This window comes from Lepus europaeus, chromosome 1, assembly GCF_033115175.1.
Source record: "Lepus europaeus isolate LE1 chromosome 1, mLepTim1.pri, whole genome shotgun sequence".
NCBI lineage: Eukaryota > Metazoa > Chordata > Mammalia > Lagomorpha > Leporidae > Lepus > Lepus europaeus.
In genome coordinates, this window is record NC_084827.1 from 48,339,801 (window position 1) to 48,349,352 (window position 9,552).

The following is a 9,552-nucleotide window of genomic DNA, read 5'->3' on the forward strand; positions in this document are numbered from 1 at the left end:
CATCACTCTTGCGTGGGCCTGCTGTGTACCTCCAAGATTGAGCAGGTGACTCAGCTTCGTGCCAGCCTGGATGGCCATTGGGCTGCCTTCATCACCCTTCACCCAACCTTGGGCAGGCAGCAAGGGACCACAGGATTGTATCTTGGAACTTGGTGCCTGGCTGGTAAAACCCAACCTTGATCAGATCCTCGTGGTCCCCAGGCCAGTGACTACAGGCCAAACTTCCAGACTTGTCCCAGCATCAGGTGGGGAGGTCTGTACCCCAGAGGTGATAAGGTTTTTCTGTGTGCATCACCATGAACCTCATGTGGAGAAACCTCTGGCTCTGCTCTGGTGTCAAATGCAGTCCTATGTTTCCAGTGGGTCAGACTTAAATCCCTGCTAGCATCACTTGTGTGTGTCCAGTTGTAGTGGCTTCAGACTGTGAGTCCATCTCAGCAGCAGATGGCCGCAAGCAGCATGGACTTGCTCCCTGCCCCTATGCTGCACTGTCTGGGCAGGCTGTGAGGTCTGGGTATGATATATTATTGTGGCGTTGGTGGCCACAGAACTGGGCATCTAGGCCTGCTCTGGCCCCTGAGAAGAGGCTTGCAGGGATGGACGATTCCTTTTTGATGCTCCCCCTCCCCCCATCAACCCTGGTTTATTCTCATTGGCTTGCCGACTGTAGATTTGATCACAGGCATTACTGAGGCATTGGTGGCAAACTGGCAGCAGATTTGCAATAAACCACTATTTAGGGCGCCACCTAGTGCTGAAATGCTGGAAATGTCCACAGGCTCGGTGAAAATAAGAGAAAGGTTCAGAATTTCTGGAAGGATGACCACAAAGATGATGAAGATGGGGGAAAAGTGAGTAATACTTCAATGTGCGGAAGATTTCATATGCCACAAGCATCAGTAACTCTCGGGAACCACAGCTCAACTAAAGAACACAATAAGGTGTCAGAAACCAACCACCTAGGATTGTGACATTGTGAAATGCTTGTATAAAAAATTGAAAATATCCATTTTTTGAAAACTCAATAAACAGAGAAATGGTTTAATTACTCTATTTTTAGAGATTTTTTAAAAATTTATTTGATAGGGAGAGTGACAGGAGAGACACAGAGAGACCTTCCATCTGCTGGTTCATCCCTCAAATGGCCACAACAGCCAGGGTTGAGCCAAACTGAAGCCAGGAGCCTGGAACTCCATCTGGGTCTCCCACATGGATGGCAGGGGCCCAGGCGCCTGGGCCATCCTCTGCTGCCTTCCCAGGCACATCAGCAGGGAGCTGGTTTGGAAGCAGAGCAACAGGGACTTGAATTGATATGAGATGCCAGTGGTTGCAAGCAGTGGCTGAACCCACTGTACCGCAGTGCCAGCCCTGATTCACTACTCCAACAGAGAAGACAAGTGAAAGTAATTTTTAAAAGTCAATCCATTTGGAAAGTACACTAAGCAATACAATGTGATAGAAAGCATCAATAGCAAAATTGATCAAAAAGAATCAGTGAGCTGAAAGAATATTTGAAAGTACAGAGATTGGATTAAAATGGCAGAGTAGGGAGGGAGCTTACCGCTGTAGTCTAGGAGAAGATAGTTTAAAAAAAGGAAGAGTTAGGAAGAGTTAGGGAGGAAATGGCAGAGGAAACTCCACGCGAATAGAGGGGACAGCAGAGCTATGTGGAGGACGTGGACACACACAGATCAGGACTCAGCAGCTGAGAGCCTCTGCACCAGCTTTTGGAGAGAGGTGAGACCAGGCTGCAGCAGCCCAAGCCACTGGTGATAAAGCTGCAGGAGAAGCCTGGAGGGAATCCAGCTCGGAGCCCTGTGGGGGACAGTGTACCTGCCAAACTACAGGTGGGACAAAAAAGGGGGAGGCACATTTCTCTCTCCCCACTCACCCTGCAGCAGCATCCTGTAACAAGCCAATACACAGCAGGTGCCATTTTGGACATATGTAACAGGTGCGCAGCTCTTGTTCATGCCCAGCCGCCAACCTAGCGGAGACTCCTGAGTCTGGTGGGGAGAACTGATGGGAGTCTGGGTGCTTGTGACTGTGGAAACACAGGCTGCATGGGAAGGCTCACGGCGTGCCTGGGACTTTGGGCAGTCACTGGGGGAGGCTCCACACGCTCAGGGCTCCCTGGTTCTCTGGTGAGGGACATTGCTGTATCTGAGCTTACACTGAGGACTGCACAGATCCTTTGTGTGATCCCTGTGAAAGTGTGGACGAATAGTATACCCACTGGGGCTAGGGGCCAGGCACTGGTCTCCTTTGAGGAGAGGAAATGAGCTGAGTCTATACCAACAGAACAGAAAAACCTCCCCACTGAATGAGCAACAAAAAAAGAGAGGACATTTACCATGCCCAACCTGGGTGTCACTGTAACACTCCCTTCACCCTGGAGCACTGAAGAGAGCTCCCTGGCCACACCCCCCACAGCTCTAGGTATTCCCTGAAAGCAGACCCTCCACTAATCCACACAGACACAGTCCAAAGATAAAAGCCGCCATCACAGCAAAAAAGGAACCAATGAGTATTTCCACAAATGCCGAATAACAAATGCACCAATTCAATAAACAAGAATAAGGAACATAGCATGATGCCCCCAAAAGAATACAGCACTTTAGTACTAGATTGTGAAGATGAAGAGTTTGAAGAAATGCAAGAAATGGAATTCAAAAAATTGGTCATAAGATCACATAGAAGTAATCAGACGCACGTGCATGAACTAATGAAAATACAGAGTTGGTGGAAGAGTAATGACGTTCAGGGGAACGTTGAGGCAGTAGGCAAAGAGCGAATATTTGAGTAACTGAGGTTGAAGAGCGTCTTGAAAATGTTAAAGAGGTGGGAAGCATATTCAAAGAGATAATAAGGCTTTCCAAACCAAGAGAACGACACAACTTTCCAGTTACAGGAAGATTGGAGATCACCCCATTCAACTCAAACAAGCTTACTCTAGGCCAGCGCTGTGGCGCAGCAGGTTAAAGTCCTGGCCTGAGGCACTGGCATCCCATACAGGCACCGGTTCAAGTCCCAGCTGCTCCTCTTCCTATCCAGCTCTCTGCTATGGCCTGGGAAAGCAGTAGAAGATGGCCCAAGAGCCATGTGGGGGACCCGGAAGAAGCTCCTGGCTTTGAGTCAGCGTGGCTCTGGCCGTTGTGGCCATTTGGAGAGTGAACCATCAGATGGAAGACCTCTCTCTGCCTCTCCCTGAAACTCTGTCTTACAAATAAATAAAATAAATCTTAAAAAAAAAAAAAAAAAAAGCAACAAGCAAGCTTACTCCCAAAACATACATAATAAAGGTCTCCAAGATTAAAAATATAGGGTGGACTCTCAAAGCTGCAGGAGGGAAGGAACAAATGACACAAAGGGGTCCCAGTGCCCCTGATGCAGACTTGTTGGCAGGAATCTTACAGGCAGGAGAGTGGAATGAGAATTCCCAAGTCCTGAAGGGAAGAACTGCCAACAAAGCATCCTCTACATATGAAGAATTAAAGATGTTCCCAGGCCAACAAAAAGCTGAGAGTTTATCAGCACCAGACCTGTATGGTGGGAACTAAGGAAATTCTTCAAACTGAAAGGAAGAGATGTTAACAAGTAAGAAGGAAATAACAGAAGGTGGAAAACACATGGGTAAAAGAAATTGGCTATACTGACATAGTGAATAAACCATTCACGTCTTTGGTATGAAGACTAAGAACACAACAATTAAAAATATTAACTATGTTAATATGTTAAAGGCAGAAATTATAAAACAGTATAAGTTGGGAAATCAGAAATTCAAAATGTGAAGAGGAATGGCGTGCAAGCATAGGGGTCCTTATTTGTATTCTTTTTGTCTTTTCCTGTCTTTGTCATTCATGTCCTATTGCTATCATTTCAAAATAGCTGGTTACAACCAAAAGAAGATTTCTGTAAGTCTTATGGTCACCACAAAACAAGAATCAATAATAAACTGACTGAATATGGTAAGAAGGGATCAAACCACTTAACCACAAAGGAAGTTTGTAAGAGAGGGACTTAGACATAAGCGAGCTGCAATAAAATTAGCAAGTATCAAAATGGCAGTAGTAAGATCTTACCTGTCAATAATTTCCTTAATGTCAATGGATTAAATTCTCCGAGTAAAAGACAGTGACAATAGAGCTAAAAACAAGACTCAATTATATGCCACTTATATGAAGCTCACTTCACCTCTAAGGTGAAGTGCAAATGGAACCCAAAAGAAAGCAAGAGTAACCGTACTTATATCAGATAAAGTATACTTAGTACAAAAGAGACAAGGGGAGCCATTACAAATGCTACAAGGTTCAATCTTGCAAGAGAAAACAACAATTGTAAATATATATGCACCCAGTATTGGGGCATCTCAATACATAAGGCAAGTATTAATAAGCTTAAAGTAAGGGACAGATTCCAATACAATAACAGTAGGGGACTTCTACACTCTACTTTCAGACAGATAGAAAATCAACAAATAAAAGAGTAAAATTGTACCCTAAGACAATTGGAAATAAAAACATCTATAGAATGTTCCATTCAGTAGCTGCAGAATTCACAATCTTGTCAACAGTGTATGGAACATCCTCCAAGACAGAGGATGTAAAGGGTCACAAAACAAGTATCAACAGATTACAACACACAGAAAACATATCTACTATCTTTTCTGACCATAATTCAATAAACTAGGAATCAAGTAAAACTTCAGAAACTACACAGATATCTGGAAAGTAAACAATTTCCTCCTGAATAACCAATGGATCAAGGCAAAAATTAGGAAAGACATTTTAAAAATTTCTTGAAATGAGCGTATACCAAAATTTATGGAATAAAATAAAAACAGTATAAGAGGAGAGTTTATAGGTTAAGGTTTTATTAAAGAAGTAGAATTGTCTCAAGCAACTTACCACTGCACGTTAAGAAATTAGAAAAGCAAAGAACAAATCAAACCCCAAAGTAGTAGAAACAAAGAAATAATAAAAGTCTTAACAGAAATGAATGAAATAGAGACTAAAACAACTACACACAAAAAGTCAATAAAATGAGCAGCTGGTTCTTTGAAAAGATAAAATTAACAAACTCTTAGCTAGACTAAGAAAAAAAGAAAATCTAAATAAAAAGTCAGAAATAAAAAGGGCAACAATACAGCAGATACCATAGAAATACAAAGGATTATTAGAGATTACCATGAACAGTTCCATAACAAATTTGATATCCTAGAAGAAATGGGTGAATACCTGGACACATCCTCCTTACCAACATTGAATCGTGAAGAAACAGAGCATCTGCACAGACCATAATGAGCGATGATAATGAATCGGTTGTGAAAAGTCTCCCATCAAAAGAAAAGCCCAGGACGAGATGGCTTCACTTCTGAATTCTGCCAAGCATTTAAAGAAGAATTAATGTCAACTTTCCTTAGAATTTCAAAAAATGGTAGAGGAGGGAATTCTACCAAACTCATTCTAAACCAGACAAGGGCAAAACAAGGTAAAAAACTTACAGGCCAATGTCCTTGATGAACATAAGTGTAAAAATCCTCATTAGGGATAGGAATTGTGGTGCAGTGGGGTAAGCCGTTACTTACAACACAGGCATCCCATCCATGCTGGAGAGCTGGTTTGAGTCCTGGCCACTTGACTTCCAATCCAGCAACTGCTAATACACCTGGGATGGCAGTGGATCATGGCCCAGGTACTTGGGTCCCTGTCATCCATGTGGGGGCCCTGGATGGAGTTTCTGGTTCCAGCCCCAATCATTGTGGCCATTTGGGGAATGAATCAGTGGTTTGAAGATTCTCTCGCTCTGTCTCTTCCCAATATTCTTTTCAAATAAATGAATGAATAAATAAATAAATCTTTTAAAAATCCCCAACAAAATAGTAGCAGACCAAATTAACAACACATTAAAAAGATTATTCACCAGGGCCAGTGCTGTAGCAAAGCAGGTAAAGCCACCACCTGCTGTGCCAACATCCAATATGGGAGCTGGTTCTAGACCCAGCTGCTCCACTTCCAATCCAGCTCCCTGCTATGGCCTTGGAAAGCAGTAGAGGATGGTCCAGGTCCCTGGGCCCCTGCATCTGCATGGGAGGCCTGGAGGAATCTCCTGGCTCATGGGTTTGGATCAGTTTAGCTCCAGTTGTGGCCATCTGGGGAGTGAACCAGCATATCTCTCTCTTTGCCTCTGTCTCTGCCTCTCTGTAACTCTGCCTTTCAAATAAATAAATAAATCTTTTTTCAAAAAAGCACAAATGCAAGAAAAGCCAAGTCAATATTAAAAAAAAAAATGATTATTCACCATGATTAAGTAGGATTCCTTCCAGGGTTGCCCGATGGTTCAGCATACTCAAATCAATAAATATGCTGTATCATATCAACAGAATGAAGGACAGCACTCATGGGATCATCTCAATACATGCAGAAAAGGCACGTGATAAAATTTAACATTCATTCATGATAAAAACTCTGAACAAATTAGGCATACAAGGAATATATCTCAATATAATAAGTGTCATATATAATAAGCCAATACCTAACATCATACTGAGTGGGGGAAAGCTGATGCCTTTTTAAAATCTGGAACAAGACAAGATGTCCACTTACCACTTACTCAACACAGTACTGGAAGTCATCTCCAGGGAAATTGGGCAAGAGAAAGAAATAAAAATCACCCAGATCAGAAATGAGGGATTCAAACTGTCTCTGTTTGCAGATGATATGACCTCATGTATAGAAATCCCCCAAAAACTCCATTCAAAAACTATTAGAGGGGTTGGCATTGTGGTGTAGTGGGTGAAGCCACCACCTGCAATGCTGGCATTCTATATCAGAGCACTGGTTTGAGTCCCAGCTGCTCCACTTCCCATCTGGCTCCTTGGTAATGTACGTGGGGAGGGCGGCGAAAGATGACCCAAGTACTTAGGCCACTGCTACCCAAATGGGAGACCTGCCTGGAGTTCTGAGTCCTGGCTTCTGCAGGAACCAGCCTGAACTTTGCAGCCATTTAAGGAGTGAACCAACAAATTGAAGATCTCTCTCTCTCTCTTTTCCACTGTCACCCTACCTTTCAAAAATAGATAAAAACAATTTTAAAAACCATTAAAACTAACAAATTTAACAAAGTTGGATACAAAGTGAATGTGTAATGGTAAGTAGCATTGTTATACTCCAATAACAAATGGCTACCAAAAAAAAAAAAATCCTAGGAAAAATTTAGCCAAAGAGGTGAGTGATTAATACTGTAAAAACTATAAAGCCTGGCACTTCATCTGGGTCTCCCAAGTGGGTGCAGGGGTGCAAGCACTTGGGCCATCCTACACTGCTTTCCCAGGCATATTAGCAGGGAGCTGAATTGGAAGTGGAGCAGCCAGGACTTGAACCTGTGCCCATATGGGAAGCCGGTGGCACAAGCAGTGGCTTTACCTATTATGCCACAATGCCAGCCCCTGAACAGTCTTTTCAATAAACAGTGCTGGGAAAACTGGATATGCACATGCAGAAGAATGAAAGTATACCCTGTCTCTCACCATGAACGAAAAATAATTAAAATGGATTAAAGAGTTAAATGTAAGACTTGAAACTTTGAAACATAGAAAGAAATAAAGGGGAGAATTTCAGGACATTGGAATGGGCAAGGATTTTTTTTTTTTTTTTGGATCAGATCCCCAGAGCTAAGGAAACAAAAGCAAAAATAGATAAACAGAATCTCAACAAACTAAAGAACTTTTGCACAATCAAAGAAACAGGCAATAGAGGGAAGAGACAACCTAGAGATGGGAGAAAATATTTTCAAGTTATACATCTGACAATGGGTTAGTAATCAGAATATCTAAGAAACTCAAACGACTCAATAGTAAAACAAAACAAAACAAAGAGCAACCAACCAAATGACCAAATAATGCAATTTAGAAATATGCAGGTTTTTTTAAGATTTATTTTATTTATTTAAAAGACAGTTACACAGAGAGAGGTAGAGGCGAGAAATCTTCCATCTGCTACTTCACTCACCAAATGATCACAACAGCCAGAGCTGAGCCTATATGAAGTCAGGATCCAGGAGCTTCTTCCTGGTCTCCCACATGGGCGCAGGGGCCCAAGCACTTGAGCCATCTTCTACTGCTTTCCCAGGCACATTGGCAGGGAGCTGGATCAGAAGTGGAACAGCTGGGACATGAACCAGTGCTCATATGTGATGCCGGCACTGCAAGCTGAGGCTTTAACCTTCTGTGCTACAGCACCTGCCCTTTGTGCAGTAGATTTAAAAAGACATTTCTCAAAGGAAGATGGACAGTGGCCAACAGCACACGGGAGAGGCACCACCTCACTCATCACTAGGGAAACACAAGTCCTAACCACAATGAGATCTCACCTGACTTCCAGCATATCAACTATTATAAAAACAACAAGCACTGGTGAGGTAGAGAAAAAAGAACACTTGCAAAGCATTGGTAGGAATATATATTAGTACAACCATGGTAGAAAACAGAATGAAGTTTCTTCAAGAAACTAAAAATAGAACTGCCATTTGATTTAGCAATCCTTTGGTTATGTATCAAAGGGAAATGAAATCAATCTGTCAACACACCACTGAAATTCAGTTTTTTTATAGACATTTTTATTTTTTAAAGATTTTATTTGAGAAGTAGAGTTACAGAGAGTGGGAAGGACATAGAGAGAGATCTTCCATCTGCTGGTGAACTCCCCAAATGGCCATAATTGCCAGAGCTGGGAAGATCTGAAGCCAGGATTCAGGAGCTGCTTCTGGGTCTTCCACGTGGGTGCAGGGGCCCAAGCACCTGGGCTATCTTCTGTTGCTTTCCCAGGCCATAGCAGAGAGCTGGATTGGAAGTTGAGCAGCTGGGACTTGAACCAGCTCCCAAATGGGATGCCAGTGCTGTAGGTGGAAGCTTAGCTACTATGCCATAGCGCCAGCCCCCAGTATTTATTACAACACTATTCAGAATAGCTAAGAACCAGAAAAAAAATCTTAATGTCCATCAGCTGATTAATGTGGTATATATATTTAATGAAATCCTATTAAGTCATAAAAATGACATCATTTGCAACAACACAGGTGGAAATGAAGATCATTATATGAAGTAAAATAAACCACAGAAAGACAAGTATTACATGACATTCATTTGTGAAATATTAAAAACTTGATTGGGGGCCAGCGCTGCAGCTCACTAGACTAATCCTCCACCTGCGGCGCTGGCCCCCCAGGTTCTAGTCCCTGTTGGGGTGCCAGATTCTGTTCCGGTTGCCCCTCTTCCAGTCCAGCTCTCTGCTGTGGCCCAGGAAGGCAGTGGAGGATGGCCCAAGTGCTTGGGCCCTGCACCCGCATGGGAGACCAGGAGGAAGCACCTGGCTCCTGGCTTTGGATTGGCGCAGCGCGTGCCAGCTGTGGCAGCCACATGGGGGGTGAACCAATGGAAGGAAGACCTCTCTCCCTGTCTCTCTCTCTCTCACTGTCTAACTCTGCCTGTCAAAAACAAACAAACAACAACAACAACAATAAAACAAAAACAAAAAACTTGATTGGGACTGGTGC